This window comes from Lepidochelys olivacea (assembly GCF_965140295.1).
Source record: "Lepidochelys olivacea isolate rLepOli2 genome assembly, chromosome: 3".
In the NCBI taxonomy this organism is placed as follows: domain Eukaryota; kingdom Metazoa; phylum Chordata; order Testudines; family Cheloniidae; genus Lepidochelys; species Lepidochelys olivacea.
Window position 1 is genome coordinate 72,839,921 of NC_140413.1, and position 21,921 is coordinate 72,861,841.

The following is a 21,921-nucleotide window of genomic DNA, read 5'->3' on the forward strand; positions in this document are numbered from 1 at the left end:
CAGAAAAGCAAAATACCTGCAAGTTGCATGGGAACTTTAAAAACACCATAATAGAGGCTCAAAGTAAATGTATACCCCCAATTAAAAAAAATTAATAGTAAGAGAACCAAAAAAATGCCACCATCGCTAACCAGCAAAGTAGAAGCAAAACCACATCCTTTAAAAATTGGAAGTCAAATCCCAGTGAGGAGCGGAGAAAGGAGCATAAACTCTGACAAGTCAAGTGTAAAAGTATAATACGGAGGGCAGCCCAAGAGAATTTGAAAAGCAACAAGCAAAAGACATAAAAAGTAAATAGCAAAAAAAATTTAAGTACATCAGAATCAGGTACCCTGCCAAACAGTCAGTGTGGCCACTGGATGATGGAGGTGCTAAATGAGCACACAAGGAAGATATGGCTATTGTGGAGAAGGTAAATGCATTATTTGCATCAGTCTTCTCTGTAGAGGATATGAGGAAGATTCCCACACCTGAACCATTTTTTTTAGGTGACAAATCTGAGGAACTATCCCAGATTGAGGTGTCAATTGAGGAGGTTTTGGAACAAATTGGTAAATTAAAGAGTCATAAGTCACTAGGACCAGATGGTATCAGCCAGTAGTTCTGAAGGAACTCAAATATGAAATTGCAGAATTACTAACTGTGGTAAGTAGTCTATCACTTAAATTAGCTTCTGTGCCAGATAACTGGAGAATAGCTAATGTGACAACAGTTTTTCAAAAGGTTCCTGAGGTAACGCTGGCAATTACAGGCCAGTAAGCCAAACTTCAGTGGTGGGCAAATTAGTTGAAAGTATAGTAAAAAAAACCAGAATTATCAGACACATGGATAAACACAATTTGTTGGGGATGAGTCAAGACAGCTTTCATAAAGGGACATCATGCCTCACCAATCTATTAGAATTCATTGAGGGGGTCAACAAACACGTGGACCAGGGTGATCCAGTGTATGCAGTGTAACTGGACTTTCAGGCCCCCCTTAGCTTGTGGTCTTCTGAGAATACCTGTCTTCATACAATTCATGGGGAATCTGGGTGTCTAACTTGGGGCTGTGAATTCCACTGGAATTCCCATTTGGGCTGAAGCCCGGGCTCAGAGATGCATCCATGTGCAGGATTTCAGAGCCCAGGCTCCAGCCCAACTGGGAACATCTACACTGCTATTTTAGCCACATAGTATGAGCCTGAGTCAGTTGACACAGGCTCTGAGTCAGACTGGAGCAGACAAATGGTCCATCTAGCCCAGTGTCCTCTCCTTCGAGAGTGGACAGTTCCAGATGCTTCAAAGGAAATGAACAGAACAGCCTGATTATCAAGTGATCCATCTTCTGTCATCCAATCCCAGCATCTGCCAGTCAGAGGTTATGGACACCCAGAGCATAGGTTTCAGAGTAACAGCCGTGTTAGTCTGTATTCGCAAAAAGAAAAAGGAGTACTTGTGGCACCTTAGAGACTAACCAATTTATTTGAGCATAAGCTTTCGTGAGCTACAGCTCACTTCATCGGATGCATACTGTGGAAAGTATAGAAGATCTTTTTATACACACAAAGCATGTAAAAATGGGTGTTTACCAGTACAAAAGGTTTTCTCTCTCCCCACCCCACTCTCCTGCTGGTAATAGCTTATCTAAAGTGATCACTCTCCTTACAATGAAATGGCCCAACTTGATTAGGAGAGTGATCACTTTAGATAAGCTATTACCAGCAGGAGGGTGAGGTGGGGGGAGAGAAAACCTTTTGTACTGGTAAACACCCATTTTTACATGCTTTGTGTGTATAAAAAGATCTTCTATACTTTCCACAGTATGCATCCGATTAAGTGAGCTGTAGCTCACGAAAGCTTATGCTCAAATAAATTGGTTAGTCTCTAAGGTGCCACTAGTACCCAGAGCATAGGATTACATTCCTGATCATCTTGACTAATAACCATTTTTGGACTTATCCTCCATTAATTTATCTACTTCTTTTTTTAACCCACTTATACTTTCAGACTTCACAGCATCCCCTGGAAACAAATTCAACAGTTGACTGTGTGTTGTGTGAAAAGTACTTCCTTTTGATCGTTTTAAACCTTCTGACTATTAATTTCATTGTGTGACCCCTGGTGCTTGTGTTATGTGGAGGGGTAAATAACACTTCCTTCTTCACTTTTTTCACACCAGTCATAATTTTATAGACTTCTATCATATCCCCTCTTTGTTGTCTCTTCTCTAAGATGAACTGTCCCAGTCTTTTAAATCTCTCCTCATATGGAAGCTATTCTATACCTTTAATCACTTTTATTGCCCTTTTCTGAAGCTTATCTATTTCTAATATATCTTTTTTGAGATGGGGTGACCAGAACTGCATGAAGTATTCAAGGTGTGGGCGTACCATAGATTTATATAATAACATCATGATATTTGTTGTCTTATTATCTATCCCTTCCCAATGATTCCTAACATTGTTCGCTTTTTTGACTACTGCTGCACATTCAGCTGATGTTTTCAGAGAACTATCCACAATGACCTCAAGATCCCTTCCTTGTGTGGTAACAGCTAATTCAGACCTGATCATTTTGTATGGATAGTTGTGGTTATGTTTTCCAATATCCATTACTAATTATCAACATTGAATTCCATTGGCCATTTTGTTGCCCAGACACCCAGGTTTTGTAAGATCCCTTTGTAACTCTTAGCAGTCATTTTTGTATTTAACTATCGTCAGTAATTTTGTATCATCTGCAAACTTTGCCACCTCACTGTTTACTTCCTTTTTCCAGATCATTTATAAATATATTGAATAGCATTGGTCTCAGTACAGATCCCTGGGGCACCCTACTATTTATTCCTACCCTTTGTTTCCTGTCTTTTATGAGAGATTTAGGATGAGATTTTCAGAAAGCCTTTGACAAGGTCCCTCACCAACAGCTCTTAAGCCAGGTGAGCAGTCATGGGATAAGAGGGAAGGTCCTCTCATGGATCAGAGTAGGTCACCCAGTTTATCACCATCAAAGCTTTCTCTTGTTGAGATGGGGGGGGCTACAAGGTAACCCACAGTCCTGTGCACTCCTAGAAAATGTCATAGTGACCTTTATAATCAGAGATTAGGCAGCTTCCTTCTGTTTGAATTCTCATTGGTTTCACCAGCAGTGGAAAGTCACTCTTAGCAATTATCTACTGTATGGTCCTTCTCCTGTTCCAAAAAAGTTAATGGGGGGGTTTCCATTGAGTTTGATAGTAGGAGCAATCTTTATAGGCTAGATTCACAAGTGTTGCAATCAGGGCTGGCTCCAGGCACCAGCAAAGGAAGCAGGTGCCTGGGGCGGCAAATAGAAAGGGGCGGCACTCCATGTGTTGTTGGGGCTGCCTGTCCAGGTCTTCGGCAGCAATTCAGTGGCACGTCCTTCATTCCCTCTCTTCCTCTTCAGCGGCAATTTGGCAGCAGCTCAATTGGGTTTTTCTTTTCTTTTTTTTTTCTTCACCGCTTGGTGCGGCAAAAAAGCTGGATCCGTCCCTTGCTGCAATGTCTAACTTCTAGGCACCCTGCCATCCAGAGGAATTCACAGCCCCAAATTAGACCTGGGCTCCCCATGAACCATATGGGGAGAGTTAGGGATTCTCAGAAGATCACAAGCTAAAGGAGGGCTATGGTAACCAGGAGTGAAATGCAAAGAAAAGAGGTGGGACTTAAGGTCCAGATCACCAGAGGTATTGAGGCACCAAATTGATGGGCCAGAGGGAGGCATCTAGCTCCACTTGGGGATCTCTCTCCTGGAGTTAGGCACCAAAGCCAGGTCCAGCCTGAGGGAGACAGAAATAGAAAGACACTATAGCCCAGGGATTAGGGAACTCATGTGGGAGAGTCAGGTTCAAATCCCTGCTCCAATAATTATTCATACAAAGTGGAATAGCTCCAACAGGATGGATTGGAAGAGACATCTCTCCCTCCCCTCCCCGAATACCGAATAGCCTGGTGATTAGGGCACTCATGGGAGACTTGCATCCAAGTCCCTGCTCCAAGTCAGGCAGAACAGGAACTAGAAAACAGGTCTCCCACATTCAAGGTGAGTGCCCTGGCTATTGCACATTGTGGACACATACACAAGTCAGGCAGCCCCCAGAATTTCTGATCTGCTCATGCCTGGGTATCTTTGGTGCGGGGATATAGAAACCTACAGGGCTAGGCATTAGCACAGTAGTACTATTGTGAGTGGCAATGTTGCCTAAATGTTGGACTTGACTTCAGCACCTAAAGAGGTAAGTGAGTGTCTAAGTCCCTTTGTGAATCTAGTCCTGTAAGTTTAGTTATTTCATCTGGTTAAGCCACCTTAAAATCTGGAGATCTTAAACTGACATGCATAGAACTTTCAGTTGTTACCTACAAGCCATCACTCCATCATTTATGTATTATTAATTGCTGTTATTCAGCATAACAGTGTGGGCAGCTAAGTGGCAAACTACAGGCTTCCTGCTGAAACACACTGAAATGGTATAAGTCTACTTTCAGCTGACTACATACAGTTCATACAGGGCCTCGTTTACCTGAAGTAATGTAGCAATACATTAGGTGGAAAATGGCATAAATTTGAAAATGTATCTAGTTCACTAGTCTATAAATTATCAGCCCAGCAGTAAAATGTCCTCTGGCTACAAATTAAGAAAAGGAGACTCCAAAATTGAAATATTATTTCAAAACATGAGTATAAAAATTCATATTTATATTTTCAGTTTAATATTTATATGCAAATTATTTAAAATAAATCAGAGACGTTAATTATTTATATGTGATTGCCCCAAGAGCAGTGGTCACCAACCAGTCAATCGTGATCGACTGCTCGATCCTAGAGGATCTCCCAGTCAACCGCGACCTCCAGGGATGCAGTGTGGCTGCCACTAAGGCAGACTCCCTGCCTACCCTGGCCCCATGCCACTCCCAGAAGTGGCCAGTGTAGCCCCCTGGCCAGGGGGGCAGGGGTTCCCCTCCATGCACTGCTCCTGCCTGCAAGCACTGTCCCCACAGCTACCATTGTCTGGGAGCGTTGCAGGGGCAGTGCTTGCCACGTGCCCCCACCCATTCTCCCCCATGGACCGCAGGGGCATGTTGGCCCCTTCCGGGAGCAGTGTCGGGCCAGGGTATGCAGGGACCCTGCCTTCGCCTCACTGTGCCACTGACTGAGCTCCACCAGAGGTAAGTGCTGCCTGACAGTAGGCCGCACCCCAACAACCCCATACCCCCTCCTGAACCCCACCCTGAGCCCCCTCCCAGATCCAGCACCCCAAACCTCCTCCAGCACCCCAACCCCCAGCCCTGAGCCCCCTCCCAGAGCCAGCACCTCATACCCCTTCCTGCACCCTGAACCGCCTCCTGCACCATGAACCCCACCCTGAGCCACCTCCCAGAGCCAGCAACCCAAACCCCCTCTGCTCCCCAACCCCCTGCCCCAGGCTCAGCCTAGAGCCTCCTCCCACACTGCAAACCACCTGGCCCCAGCCCAGAGCCCGCCCACCCTCCTGAACCCCAACCCCTGCCCCAGCCCTGACTGCCTCCCAGAGCCACCACACTGCAGCCCCTCCTGCACCCCAGCACTCTACCCCAGTCTGGAGTCCCCTCCTGCCCCCCAACCACCTGCCCCAGCCCAGTGAAAGTGAGTGAGGGTGCAGGACAGCGAGTGATGGAGGGAGTGGGGAGGGAGGGGGTGAGGCTTTGGGGAAGGGGCAGGGCCTCAGTGAAGGGGCAAGGTAGATTCTGGGTTACCCTTAAATTCAAAAAGTGATCTTGGGCATAAAAAGGTTGGAGACCACTGCCATAGAGACTTCAGCCATGGTTCAGGGTCCCATTGTGCTAGGTGCTGTACAAACGCATAAAAAGATGATCCCTTCCCAAAGAGTTTTACAATCTGAGCATAAAATGAGATGAAGTAATCACTGACAGACAAGGTGCTGACAGAGTTCTATCGTACCCAATTCCTATATCTTTCATTAAAATTTCACTTTGCAGTCATAATAATGTGCTTACTGGGTCAGACCAATGGTCCACCTAGCTTAGTAGCATATATCTGACAGTGGCCAGTACCAGATGCTTAAGAGGGAATGAACAGAACAGGGCAATTTCGCATGAACCATCCCTAGTCATCCAGTCCCAGCTTCTGGCAGTTGGAGGGTTGGGGACACCCAGAACACATGGGTGCATCCCTGACCATGTTTGCTAATAGCCATTGAGGGACCTACCCTCCATGAACTTAACAAATTCTCTTCTTTAATATAGATTTAACTAATTTGCCCAATACTGAAGTTAGGCTTATCAGGATTGCCTGTGGAGTCTTTTTTTAAAACATGGTGTCAGATTAGCTACCCTCCAGTCATCTGGTACAGAGGCTGATTTAAGTGATAGGTTACTTACCACAGTTAGCAGTTCTACAATTTCATAACTGAATTCCTTCAGAACTCTTGGGTGAATACCATCTGATCCTGGTGACTTATTACTCTTTAATTTATCCATTTGTTCCAATACCTCCTCTACCAACAGCTCAGTCTGGGACTGTTCACAATGACATGACAATTAGAATCATAGAATATCAGGGTTGGAAGGGACCCCAGAAGGTCATCTAGTCCAACCCCCTGCTCGAAGCAGGACCAATTCCCAGTTAAATCATCCCAGCCAGGGCTTTGTCAAGCCTGACCTTAAAAACCTCTAAGGAAGGAGATTCTACCACCTCCCTAGGTAACGCATTCCAGTGTTTCACCACCCTCTTAGTGAAAAAGTTTTTCCTAATATCCAATCTAAACCTCCCCCACTGCAACTTGAACACAAAACCCAGTGTCTTAGAATTTTATGCAGAATGTCATGTAGTGTTTCACATATTGCTACACTGTAGGATGTCTGATAAAAGCATTTTAAGAGACAACCGCTCTTGGGAGGCCAGGGTGGTGGTGCTGGTGAACGTTTGTAGAAGCTCCATTGCTTGAAAAGAATGAAAAGTTGGCATTTAGATAATCAGAAAACTTTATTTAAGTGAGGCTTATTTCTCCAAGCATCATATACTTACAGGAGTCTGCTTCATACATATGTCCCAATTTTATAGTGATCAGTACTGACAAATGTTTATTCTCTTATGAAGTACCATGTGAACTCTATTATGTTATAATAGCGCTAAAACATGCATTCAGTCCTGATCAATAATATAAGGTTTTACAGAGTACCCACGTTCCCTTCAGGGAAGCACACTCAGATCTGTTTGGTCAAAAAGCAATTGAATGTTAAAACTGTATTTGTAACTAAGGGCAGACACAGAAGAGTAGAAGGGCAGACCAGGAATTCAGTCTTTGTGTTCCTGTTTTGCTTACAAAATTGCAAGCTTTTCATTTTGGACAATAGCAGAGGAGGTACTGTTCTAACATTCAGGAGACAGTCAGTGGCACTCCTCACATGCTTAACGTTAAGCACATATTTTATTACTTGGCTGGATCCGAGCCTTACCCCAGTGTATCTGAGATCAGAGTGCTGCTCAGTCTCTTTTTGCTTCTCCTCTCCTTTGCTAGAGAAATCGAAATACTCTTAATTGTGACATAGTATTAAATTCCACCCAGGGGTGCAAAAGTTGACCAGTTCACACTGGGAACTTCACAGACATGTGTCAACTTTATCTTTGGTTCACTACACACCAGCTTGTCACCATTTTTCAATAGCTACTTTACATTGTAATGACGTGGTGAGCAAGGGCCTAAATCACTGTCTTCCTGCTGATGAAGTAATCAGCACACACCTGTTTTCTGCTGGGAAAGCTGCAGCAGTTGATAGGGTGGCTTTTTAACCAGCAAGATGGTGATAAACTAGCATGCTGGAAACATTTGAATTTGACAAACTTCCTCTTACTGTTTGCAAATTGAACATGAACAGCAGGCATATGTATCTCTTTGTGTGATGACTGATTATAATGTCACTGACAACAAATTATAATCATGCATGGTAAAGGTCCTCAAGGAATCAATTCTGAAGCACTTAGAGGAGAGGAAAGTGATCAGGAACAGTCAGCATGGATTCGCCAAGGGCAAGTCATGCCTGACTAATCTATTTGCCTTCTATGATGAGATAACTGGCTCTGTGGATGAGGGGAAAGCAGTGGACGTGTTGTTCCTTGACTTTAGCAAAGCTTTTGACACGGTCTCCCACAGTATTCTTGCCAGCAAATTAAAGTATGGGCTGAATGAATGGACTATATAAGGTGGATAGAAAGTTGACTAGATTGTCAGGCTCAACGGGTAGTGATCAATGGCTCCATATCTAGTTGGCAGCCGGTATCAAGTGGAGTGCCCCAAGGGTCGGGGCTGGTTTTGTTCAATATCTTCATAAATGATCTGGAGGATGGTGTAGATTGCACCATCAGCAAGTTTGCAGATGACACTAAACTGGGAGGAGAGGTAGATACGCTGGAGGGTAGGGATAGGATACAGAGGGCCCTAGACAAATTAGAGGATTGGGCCAAAAGAAATCTGATGAGGTTCAACAAGGACAAGTGCAGAGTCCTGCACTTAGGACGGAGGAATCCCATGCACTGCTACAGACTAGGGACCAAATGGCTAGGCAGTAGTTCTGCAGAAAATGACCTAGGGGTTACAGTGGATGAGAAGCTGGATATGAGTCAACAGTGTGTCCTTGTTGCCATGAAGGCCAATGACATTTTGGGCTGTATAAGTAGGGGCATTGCCAGCAGATCAAGGGATGTGATCATTCCCCTCTGTTTGACATTGGTGAGGCCTCATCTGGAGTACTGTGTCCAGTTTTGGGCCCCACACTACAAGAAGGATGTGGAAAAATTGGAAAGAGTCCAGCGGAGGGCAACAAAAATGATTAGGGGACTGGAACACATGACTTATGAGGAGAGGCTGAGGGAACTAGGATTGTTTAGTCTGTGGAAGAGAAGAATGAGGGGGGATTTGATAGCTGCTTTCAAAGGGGGTTCCAAAGAGGATGGATCTAGACTGTTCTCAGTGGTAGCAGATGACAGAATGAGGAGTAATGGTCTCAAGTTGCAGTGGGGGAGGTTTAGGTTGGATATTAGGAAAATCTTTTTCACTAGGAGTGTGGTGAAGCACTGGAATGCATTACCTAGGGAGGTGGTGGAATCTTCTTTCTTTCAAGTTTTTAAGGTCAGGCTTGACAAAGCCCTGGCTGGGATGATTTAGTTGGGGATTGGTCCTGCTTTGAGCAGGGGGTTGGACTAGATGACCTCCTGAGGTCCTTTCCAACCCTGATATTCTATGATTCTATGGTAAAGACAGAGAAACTTAACTGTGAGCAAAGATTTCATTTAACTACAGATAGCTTCAAAAATGATCCCAAATGTTAAAGGAAATAATCAAAATATATATTTAGCATTATGTTTTCCATTTTAGGAAGAATGAAATGAGGAAGGTAGAATGGACTTGGCAAGAATTTTATATACAGGATCCCTCTGTTTGCTCCTGCTTTTTCAACCAGAATTATTTTTAAATTTGAAACTTAAATTCTCTGGGGTGGGGACCATCTTTGTGTTCTGTGTTTGTACAGCACCTAGCACAGTGGAGTCAATGTGCTATGGGACTTTAGGTTCTATTGCAATATTAATATTATAATATTAATTGAAGATATGGATGTAAGATAAAGTTCAGGTTCTGATTTCGATTCCTCCAAACTCTTGGTGTGTTTGGGACCATTCCGACTGTATTTTGATAACTGTAAAGTGTTCTGTGAACTGATCCTTACAGATTTCTATCTGGGCTTGTTGCTGCCCTACTGAAGAGTATCTAGATACTCTTGCCCTTGGCCCAAGCAATTAGTCAACAGCCAGAACCCTGCTGGCCTGTGTCTCTTAGAAGGCAAAACAGAAGATAGAGTCAGCTATATTTTGTGGTGCAATCCTGTTTATTTACAAAGTCCTGTTTTCCCTGAACACCGTAGGAACAAACAACAGCAGGCAGTTTCCTTGCTTGCAATTTCCAAACCTGAGCCTCCAGCCAGTTCTGTTCCCCAAGGAGCTGTATGCCTCTGCTCCCTCTCATGGCCATGCTCATGACAGCTTCTCTGCCTTTCTGCTGGCTTTCTCTAGACTTTCATGTTGCTTTTTGCCTCTGACTCACACACAAACAAACACAAGTGCAGCCAATCAATGCCCCACCCCCTAATTAGTCCCCAGGGAAACCCCTAGACCCACATGGTCTAGCCTATGCTCAGGACCTGCACTGTTGGTCAGTGCCTTGGGCAATGGCTTCTGTTGTTTCGGCTATCACTAAAGGAAGGGCAGAGCCACCGACTTCCTAAGTTCCCAGCGGGGGGCTTGACCCCTGCTCTGCCCCAGGCCCCGCCCCCACTCCACTCCTTCCCCCAAGCCTCCACGCACCCCACCACTTCCCACCTCCTTCCGCCCCCTCCCCTGCCTCTTCCTGCCCCCACTCCTTCCCCACCCTCCAGTGCCTCCTGCACCCTGCTGAACAGCTGATCACTTTTTTTTCCTGTGGGTGCCCCAGGGTTGCAGCACCCATGGAGCTGGCGCCTAAGACAAAAGGTCATTTAATAGCTCCCTCATTTAGCCTGAATGAAAGGTGTTTAGTACATCCCTGGACTATACCCAAGTCTTTGATGGCTGCCATTAACACCTTCCAGTATAACAAGACTAAATAATTAAATGTTGTATTGCTCACTTGCAGCCTGATGTAGACTCCCTCCTGTAAATTCTTACACATGTGAGTAACTTGATGTACAAGAGTGGAGTTGCATTTAGTACAATTAAACTATTTTCATGTTTAAAGTTACTCAGGGTACAAATGTTTCTAGATTGGAGCTGCGGAGACAGGCTTTCTCCCTGGTATAGCCTTCATGGACCAAAGAAGCAAATAAAGAAGTCACTCACTGTCATAGGGCTTGTTTTCATGTACAGCACTATAGAAGTTCAGCTGAACAGGTGCAGCTATGCCGCTGTAGCACTTTAGTGAAGATGCTCTTACGTGGATGGTAGAGCTTCTCCTATTATTGTAGTTAATCCACAAGAGGCAGCAGCTTTGTTGGCAGCAGAAGTTCTCCTCTCAACATAGCACTGTCTATGTGGGGGGTTAGGTCAGTATAACTGTGTCACCCAGAGGTGTGGATTTTTCACACCTGTGAGCGACATAGTTACTGATATAGGTCTGTAACGTAGACCCGGTCTGCGTGTGTCCAGTCATTCCTGAGTTATGAAATAATATTACAGTAAAAAAATCCTATATTAAAATGACAATATTAAGACTGAAAAGTGAAGCAATCAAAGGTTAGGAAATGCCGAAATTCAGGTTTCCTGTGCAGCTTTACTTTTGCTCCCCGTGTGAATGCATTATGAGATATTCCTTAATTACATGATCACATACTATTTTTTCCACAGGACCCTTGCCTCATTCAGTGCACAGGATGGTGCTCATTTAAATGAGCAACTATTCAATAATTTGTTTCATCCTTGCTGTTCAGTGTGTGGCCCCAGGTGTTCTCTACTCTACACTCTTCAAACCCTGCTCTGAAGGCAGTATTATTATTTTTCCCATGTGCTTTTCTAGGGTGATCATCTCTATAGTATCTGATTGATTCACAATTATTAATTACTTTATCTCCATGACACCCTTGTGAGATGGGGGTGTTTATCTTTCCCACCTTACAGATGGGGAACTGAAGCACACATAGATCAAATGTCAGAAAATTCCCCTGATTCTGAGTGCCTGATATGAGATACCTTGGACCTGATTTTTCAAAGTACTTAGCATTATATAGCATTTTTTATGGTCAAAACACAGCTCCCACTGACTTCGGTTGCAACTGTGAGTGCTCAGCACTTCTGAAAATCAAACCCCAGCATCTCACATCAGGCACCTGGAAAAAGAGACACACACAATTGCTGACCACCTTGAAAAGTTTGGTTTAGTATCCCCATGGCAAAGGCAAGGATATAATTCAATTCTCTGGGAAAACCATTCACCTGCTTTAACCATGAGACCATCCTTTTTCTTCCTCTGATCCCTTGCCTCATTCACTACATGCCTTCCAAGACTCCTTAGACACCTTTGAGGAGCAGTAGGCACTGTCAGGGGATCACAGCTCAGTGTCCCCCTCTGGATCCCTGATTTTTAACCTTTAAACTTCACTCCCATTCCTGTATTTTCATTTGTTGTCTTCAGTACTTGCTTATGATCTGGGTTCAGTAGCGCTTCGCCCTCGGTTGAGGGAAGTGGGAATTTATCTTTGGCTGGGTGGAGACATGCCTGTCTCAATACCCACATATAATACATACCTTCCAACTTCTACAACAAATGTGTGTCAGGATCCTACAGACAACAGGCTCCTTTACTGCACAATGGTAATTCACCCCAGATCAGGTCCATCTAGACTCTGAAGAGGAGTGTGATTTAATAAGACTCTTCATTCTCCCTAGCATGGCCCTTTCTGCCCCATCATCTCCAACTCTCCTTGTCCCAGTCATATCTCTTCCCCATCCCAGAACCTCATACTAGTCCCATTTTCCTTAGTCCCATTTCCCTCACCCAGACAGTCCCAGTCTCCACTACTCAGGTTTCTTATCCCAGTGTCCTTGCCCAGTAGTCCGAGTCTCCTCCCTCTGGACTACCCATCCCAGTCTTCACCACCACTCTAAGTCTCATTTTCTTTGTCCACCCAGGTTTTCTTCCCCACCTCAACTCTGAGACCTAGTTTCCCTTTCCTTCCCCTTCCCCTGCCCCCAGCTTCCAGGCCAGATCCTCCCCTTACAGCTCTTGGACCCAATCGATTCCCTCACCACTGCCCTGCTGCAGGTCCAGCTCCTGCCCCTCTGCACTGAAATCAGCCAGCGTCCTAATCATGCTGCTTGGGTCTAGCAGGCGTTCATTGGGAACACAGGCCCTCTCGTTTACAACTCACCTCTTCAGAGATGTGCTGGCTGAAGCAAACAGACTCAGGCTTTCTAAAGGATTTCTAAGCACAATTACTCTTAAGACAGCACAAGAAATATACGGGCCTATGCAAAATAGGATACACCTAAATGTCATTCCCTGCCTCAATTTTCTCACCGTTCTTGAGCTTTCTTTGGGATTTGGGACAGTGTCTTTTCAGGAGTCCTGGATCCTTCCTCTCCTGAACATGGCTTCTTCTCTTAATCAAGCAGCCTTACTGACCTCTGCAGTCAACTTTGTCCCCCTCTTGCTAGACCATTAGTCATCAGATCCATTCTACTATGAAGGTATGCCCTTTTGTTCCTCTCTCCTGCCACAAGCTTCCTTTGCCAGTCCAACCTACCGAGTCTCTGGTTTCATAGGTATGTTCCCACACCTCATCTCTTTATTCCCACTCACATGGATATTCCACTCTTTTGAACCCTAGCCCTATGCAGAGAAAGTGGAGACAACTGGATTTATCTAGGATGCAGTAACTCTAGGGTTGCCACCTTTCTAATTGCTGGTTACCAGAACCTTGAAGCCCCTCCCCTGATCTGCTTCTTCCCCAAGGCCCACACCCTTCTCCGCCTCTTCACCAAAGGCCTCGACCCAGCTGATCCCTCCTTTCCCTCCCTCCCTACACTGCTCACTCAGTCATCTCAAGGAGCCTAGTTGCAGGTAGGAGGCAGCTCCATCTGATCAGGGCCTGGTGCAGATTAATGACCTGGCACTTCCCCCTGCCCTGTGGTAACTGGACTTTTGGTTCAGGTGCCATTTAGGGTTGCCAGATCCCCAAAAAACAGGCAATCCTAAATGGTACCCGGACACAAAAGCCAAAAATTGGACTGTCCGGTAAAACCTTTGTTCCGTTCAGGCCAGATCTTCACAGACTTCTGGACACCACTCCTTGCTCTTAGCACAAGGAGTATGGCATAAGAATACAGTGAAAGACAGCCACAAGACAAAAGAATACCGGCAGTTCATTAGAATCAAACTGGAACTCATAAATCATCAGAGTAGTTATACTAATTTACAGTGGTTTTTGACTCCCTTGGTCTTTCCATCATCCTAAATCCCAAAGCAGTGAAGGTACTGTTCAGCATTCTTGTACCACAATGGAATCATTGTCAGTTTTGGTGCCAAACATTGTCAAAGACAGGACACTGGGTATGATCCAGTATGACAATTCCTATATTCCTGACAGTGGCTAGTATCAAGATGCTTTATAGGAAGGTGTAAGAAACCTACAGTAAGAAACTGCATGTGTGAATCAGCTCACAGGATCAGCATCCAAATTTAAGTGTAACTCTAAAAGAGATAGCAGAAATTGAGGGTTAGAGGGATGGGAGAACAAGAGTTGAGATCATGAAATTATGGAGCGAATACCAGAATCAAGGTCTCCTAGCAGAAAACATTCTGCCATGATTTCTTTCCCATTAAAAGCAGAAGGCTTTAATTAGTTTGACCGTTCCTGCCAACTGTTGTTATAACAGTATTATTCAGGCAGAGAAAGTGGTATTTCAGTTAGCCAAGCTTTCATAACTTGAAACCAACACTTTAAATTTCACCCAGAAACTACATGGAATCCCACACAAAATTCTGAACTACCTTAAGTTTCTGAGTGTCACTAAGGTGTAGAAGTGACAACAGTATAACTGAGATGATAAAGGCATAGATATGTAGCAAGTCCTGCAGCTGAAACTGCTACCCACGTAGCCAGTAACTGGCAAGGATCTAGCACAAACTCCAAATAGTGAACTTGAGTAAAGAATGATGGGTCCCCCCCCCCATGTCAAAAAAGCTAATAACACGTATCTAATTTCCTCTGGTTGCTTCCCCCAACCTAAAAGCATTAACACTGTCTTATCCAAATCAATCATTAACCTCAATAATCCTACCAGCAACCGCACCCTGAACAGGAGGTTAAGATCTTATAGAACCTTATACGTGCAAGAAATGCTTTACAGCTGGCTGGTTAGGGTACTAGCCTGTACTGTAGGAGACCCAGGTCCAAGTCTCTAGTCTGCCTGAGCTAACTCTGCTCTGAACAAGACAAAGGAGGAACTTGAATCTGGGTCTCCCTAATTGTAAGCCAGTGTCCTAACCAGACAGACATTCTCTCCTCTGTATTCCTTACAAATGTTTTTTTCCTACCTACTTTTCCCCCACCCACCATGAAAGACAATTCGGCAAATACACGTGCATTTAACTTGACTTCAGGGGAACTATTCATGTGGTTAAGCATATGATTGGGGTCTTAATCAGTTATTTCCCATTTGCTCATCTTTTCTTTTAAATGTCAGTATTATAACACACATTCTGGAAATTATTTAGCAATGGCTGCTGCAAAAGATACATAATAAATGTTTCTGGGAAATTACTCAGTACAGATAAACTACCTAATGTAAGTAATCAAAATAATATTAAGTCTAGAGATATTCAAGGCCAAATGCTCCCCTCCACTATGTGATGCATAAGGAGGCAAAAAAAAATGCTAAAAACAACAGACTAATTAAAAAAAGAGCTTATAAAGTTCAATTACAACGTATCTGGAGCTCTTCTGGGAGACTGTTCCATCACCTGAAGACTAAGACAAAGGATATACCAGAAGGTTATACCACTACTTACCAGCGGGCAAAGAATGCAGCCTGCAGTTAGATGCAAAATGGCCACCTAAAACCTGCAGCTGGTTTTCTCTCCCAGATTTAAAGGGCCAGCTACAAATAGTTCAGTTCATTTGAGAAAGGCTCCTGTAAGAGTAAGTGCACACTGAGGAATTCAGAGTTGACCAATCAATTGCAAAGGGTTTGATTTCACCACTCTTACTCCAGTCCCAGTCCTACTTTCTCTAACCTACTCCAGTCCCGGTCTCACCAGGCTCCTTGTTCCAATCTATTCCTTTCCCTCCCTTCTGGTCTGCCTTTTCTCCCCTCAGCATTTGAATCAGATGACTTTTTCCTTCAGGCTGCCTGGGTGCAAGACAGGAGATCACTGAGTGCATAGAAGAAACAAGCTCTCTGCTCTCAGTTTCAGTATCTGGCCCAGAGCAGCCACTACAAACTAACTACAGCTTTGTGCGTGTAGACTAGGTTGGAGAGAGCATGCTCAGTTGCTCTTTGGGTATGGTGCATGAGCAGTGTGGTCATCACTAGCTGCTGTGAATTGATGGAGCATATTCATAAAGGATGTAATCTTTGAAGATTTTACTTGCTAAAATGAATTCTCTACCGAGTATGTGTGGAAAAGGATTTTTAACACATGTAAAACTTGACCATCTTTCAGCATATTTTCATGGGGATGGCAAATGGCTCATTCCTGACAGAAGGCCACACTCTGCCAAACTTCAAGTCCCTGCTCAAAAGCATGGGGGCTCTAGAAGTGTGGTGGATATATTTTCCTCATTTAAAAAAAACCCACTAAAACAAACAATGTATCTGATGTTGATTTTCCCCCAAATGATATGGAGAAACCCAGGTGTGAAACAACTGAAGGGGAATGTTCAGTCTTTCCAATTTCTCTCTTTAGGCAGAGATGGGCTGAAGTTTCCCCTTCTCCCCGCACCAAACCCATGGAGAACCTACTCTGAAGACGTAGACACACAGCAGCACTCAGGGGCGAGGGCTAGGAGTTAAGGACATGTTCTACACACTTGTTCACTTGTGCCTCTTAACCAGCAATGACAACAGTACACCTTACACAAACATCGTGATCCTGCTCCTAGCAGGAATTATCTGTCCTAGAGATCATTGCCAGACTGAACAAAAAGAAAAGGAGTACTTGTGGCACCTTAGAGACTAACCAATTTATTTGAGCATGAGCTTTCGTGAGCTACAGCTCACTTCATCAGATGCACGTGTAGCTCATGAAAGCTCATGCTCAAATAAATTGGTTAGTCTCTAAGGTGCCACAAGTACTCCTTTTCTTTTTGCGAATACAGACTAACACGGCTGTTACTCTGAGACTGAACAAAGGCATTCAATAACAATCATTTTAATATATATCTGTGTCACAGTTACCCAATGAACTGCATCTCTGACCCCTCCTAGTCTTGTTGACTGCCCTTCTCTCAGATCTCAAGCTCCTAACTGCCACCTAGTTTGGGGTGGAATCTCATGATGCTCCCCTCTCACTTAGTCCAGGCCTTGGACTGCAGTTCCTTGGTACTAATCATGATCGTGTTAGCAGGTCTGACTTAGGCTCAGATCCTGCAATTCTGTTCCCTCTAGAGCAATGAGAGTGATAATCAGTGAACAAATAGCCTTCTTAAAGCAAAGTATAATTTATTTAGAACAAAACATTTCAAGGAAACAGATCTTAAAAACACCACACCAGACTCTACACATGCCTGCTTATCAGGTGTCTAACCATCTGCCACATGGGGACCCTGGAGGGCTTACCCAGAGCCTCTCACCTAAGCTCACTGGCAACACTCTGGTATCCCCACCCCCTTTCTTTTTTTCAGGAGGCTTTTTAACTGTTTAGTATTCTTTTGATTGCTAGCCTCCCAGCCTGCCAAAACAGCAGTGTCGCTTGAGATGAGAGCCTTGTAATTGTACCCAATATTTGCTGGGAGGTTGCTTATCTGGGACCACTGTGATGCCTTCCTATTTATTATTTCCACAGCCCCCTATTAAGTTAGATCATTGCATTCATACAGAAAAGTCTCCTAATCCCAATAACTTCCCCTTGAATATCAGGTCACATAGTGTATTCATAAAATAGTTACATCCCAGTATTCATAAAATTGCTACAGATCAGCTCCATGTCAGCCACAAGGGACATACCTTTATTTGTGGGAGGGTAAGGAAGGAATGGAATTTGGCTCTAATGCCTACTGGAGTTTGTGGGGTTTCCACATTTTCTTTATCTGTATTTGTACCAATTCCTCTTCCTTGTTAATTTATTTGTGGCTGATCTAACCATTTATCCCTAGCCGCCATAATTTTTCTTTGATTTAATGTGACCAAAAAAGCCCTTAATATTAGTATATAAAAATAATAAATCCCCCAAATTCTCAGTCAGAGGTATCAAATAAAGGATTAGCTCTAGGGTAGATGGATAATCAATTGCTGTTTAATTAGATTTATAATTGCTGGTGACTGTCTCATTATAAATAGCAGCTGGTATCAATGTGCCACTTGAATTTATCTCTGTAGCATGAGTATGCAATAGTACATCAGTGTGAATGCTGTTTGCTTAGACCCAGAAAGTGACTCAAAAAGGTATTATTGAAGTAACTGAGTTGAATAAACTTTGGAATATCCAAGGCAGCACAATGTGCTATTAACCTGGTAACTAGAGCTAGTTTAAAAAAAAATTCACCCACTCTACAGCTGATAAATACACACACACACACAAATGAAATTCAAATCTGTTTCACAAAAGAAGGGACTGTTCATTCATGAAAATTGCTTTGAAAATGTTATCCCATTTTTTGACCAGACTTTTCTGGTAACTCTTCTGTGTCACAACAGAAAGGTCCCACGTGGTGGATCGGCTCCTCAAAACTGTCCAAACGGCACTCACCACAGTTCAGAGGATGCAAAGTTGACTGTAAGCAACCTTAACACACAACCCCAATCCTCAGAATGCCATGTGTAGTTTCAGACCTTAGATGCAATTTAGAGCATCGTCAGGATGGGCAACATAGGAGGTGCTATGCTTGCTCAAATACACCTAGGGACTCCCCAGACAAGGGAGTACCTGATACCCAGTTATACCAGATTTGTGCCAATGAAAAGCTTCCACAGTGGAGTCCAGGATCTGACCAGACAGACATTTTTTTAAAATTCTAAATAGATGATTGCAATCGCTTTATGTGCACTTAGGCAGAAAGATGTCATATGAAATCATGCAGAGACTTTCTTAGAGCTGTATACTGCCCACTGGGGTTTACAATGCTATCACTCAAAATGTGCTTTATTTTAAAAGTTAACCTAATTAAATTGAGAATGTAGATCAATTTCTACTTTCTCAGTAAAAAATATTTTTTAAAATAGGGGAACATATATGAAAACGTTTTGAAAGCTAAATTGTTTTAAATCTAAGGGTAGGTTCTGGGATCCTTTTGATACATTTTATTTGCATTATCTGCAGACAAGATAACATGATCATAACAGGCCATATAAATCATAACATAATAGCTTTAGTGGCTTTTTCAAAGCCATTACAATTTAGCATGCTAAAGTCCACTTAAGGAGTCTTTAATTTATATTAATCATTAAGGAGGAAATTCACTCTTGTACAAAGTCAGAGCCATGTGGAACACTAAGTGGGTGACTTGATGGGAACAGAATTGACTCAGTGGTGGATTCTCCATCTATTAATGTGTTCAGATAAAGACCAGATGCCTTTCCGAAAAATATGCTTTTTCTGTACACAACTTTTGATTTAGTAAAACCCAAGTTATTTTCAAGGGTGACTAGTTGAAATCAAATAGTCTTTGATATTCAGGTCAGACTAGACAATTTAACATCTAAGAGTTTGAGGTTAGCTCCCTGAATGGTAGTATAATCCACATGCCTAATAAGGAGATATATCTTTAAGAAATTTAGAAAGAAAGATGGCGGGATGAGTAGTGTCTGAGTGACTGTTGCTAGACAAATGCACAATTAGCATTCCATGTCCAGAAGTTTCTGGAACTGGGTGTGGTAGTTTTGGGCATGCTCAATAAGCTCCCTGTAGCTGAACTCAGACTCCATTGAGGTCATGTAGTCAGGACAGCTGCTTTACGAAAGGACATGTGACCTGCATCATCACGGCGTGGGAAAAGCTCAGACACAGGCGCAGAAAGCAGGCTGGATTCCACAAATTCTGAAGCATTTTGCAATAGGCTAGTGATATTAACTTTCCTATAGGGAAGCCCTGGCAGTATTAGTTACAGAAAGGGGAAACGTGGAGGAAAAACTAATTTATTTCATTTTAATTGTATCCTTGAATGTTATTTGATGTTAGCCAAACTGTTTTAAATTGTCTTAATCAGTATGGCTTACCAAGTTTCTTTCCAATCCTCACATTTAAATAAGTCATCTATATTTTGCTATTCTCCGGTTTATATTTTTCTTGTAACGTGGTTATTCATTTATATACTTAATACTGATTGGTTGCTTTATTAGTTAGCCACAGTACAGCAGAGGAGAATAGAAATTTCTGCAAGCAAGAGGAGAGAAGATATTATTTCAGTCCTTTTTAACTCAGCAGACTGTATAGCGCTGACAAACAAAGACTATAACTGAGACTCAGGTGAATTGAAACTAAGCTACTTTTGGAATACTTCTTACTGTTTGTGAGGACTAAATTTTTAGATTTAATTTGTTTCTTTTGTTTATATTGTTGTATAACTGACTATAATGTATGTGGATTATGAAGTAGCCTTATTATGTGTTTAGAAATTAAGCTATTATTATTTATTATTATAAAATTCTATAAAGTTGGTACTTAAGAATTAAGTTTGTTCCTCTTCTTCTTTTTGGACTTGATTGTGGGGATGTTGATCCCAGGCAACCTTTGCTGAAAGGCCTCAGTGACTGAATTCTGGGTTTCTATGTATTCTATAGGAATTGGGATGAAGCACTAGAAGAAGGATGGTAAAGCCGACCCAAAGTTTATTGTGTGAGCTCTGACATCTGGCTCATTCCTGAAGCAAGCCCATTTATTATTGCTCAGGTTCTTATCCTATCTAGTACATGCAGAATCGTGAACTCATCTTGGTCATGGCAATGATACTGGAGTCATATGAGGCGGACATGCTTCAGGGGTCAATCTGGCAACAGAAATGTGAGGAGCTGTTAAGAAGAAACCAGCTTATATCAGACAAGAAATTGGCATATTTGATTGTTCTTGGAGCTGATAAGTCTTTGGCACTAGTGATATACCCAATGAAGTAGCTGGGAACCAAATACAAAAAAAGGATTTATCCCTATACTGACAATCTTTCTACTAAGTAAAATAATTCAGTGCTGCTTAGTGACTTTTCAAAACAAATGTTTGCTATTGCTAGTACATGGATTTGTCTTTTTAATTTTTTTTTTGAATGATAGTATCCTTTAAAACTTGCAAAGCATTTTAAATAAAAAGCATTTGTAAATACTAACTAGCAGCTAAAAAACCCAGAAGAGTGTGAATAAACATTTATCACATTTAAACAAGAACATTTCCCCCTCTAAATAGGCCTTTTAAAATATTAAATTGCACAAAATCCTTCCATTAGCTTGTAGACACAGATGTGTTGGTGATTTAGATGAGTGGTATGTTCTATTTTTGTTCATTCTCAAACATTTTTAAAGAAATTGCTGGTTTCTGAGGTAGTGATAGAGAGAATTTAGCAAATGTCAATTGTATTTAAAATTTCTTCTAGTTTCCTTAAGTATCTTTTTGAAGTTTTGTGTTACCAGCTGTGCAAATCTATAGCACAGTGGATCCCAACCACTGGTTTATGTACCAGTAATAGTAGTATTTGCAGCTTGTATCACTGGGTTCCTGGTGGTCCCAATCATAGACTCTTGCAAACTTTGAAATGACAAAGGCTGTGGCATGGTATCGTACTATCTCTATTGATGTTCTTAAATGACATGAAGCACAGAAATCAATGGGAGTTAGGCACCTAAACTCCTTTGAAGATTGTACACATAGAGAAAGAGAGGAAAGCCTTTATCTTTTTCTGGTTAACAGGGCCTGAACATCATTTATACATTTAAATGTATCATATTTATTTAGTGGTTTTACTGAAGGAAAGCTAAATTGAATTTGCATTTTGTTCTGTGAACCTGCAACTTCATGGTCATTCTGACTTCTTCAGGGAGTGAGATCAAACTTTTCATAAGATACTGTTGCCCCTTCTTTTGACACCAGGATCCTATTTCTCACTTGTGTGGCCCCTCAGCTGAATTCTAGGGCCTTGCAGGTCAATGTCCTGTTGGAAGAGGATACAGTTTGGGTATGTTCTAAGCATAACTTCCTTTATTTACACACACATACACAAGTCCTGAAACCAGAGGCAATCACAAACAGCAATAAGTA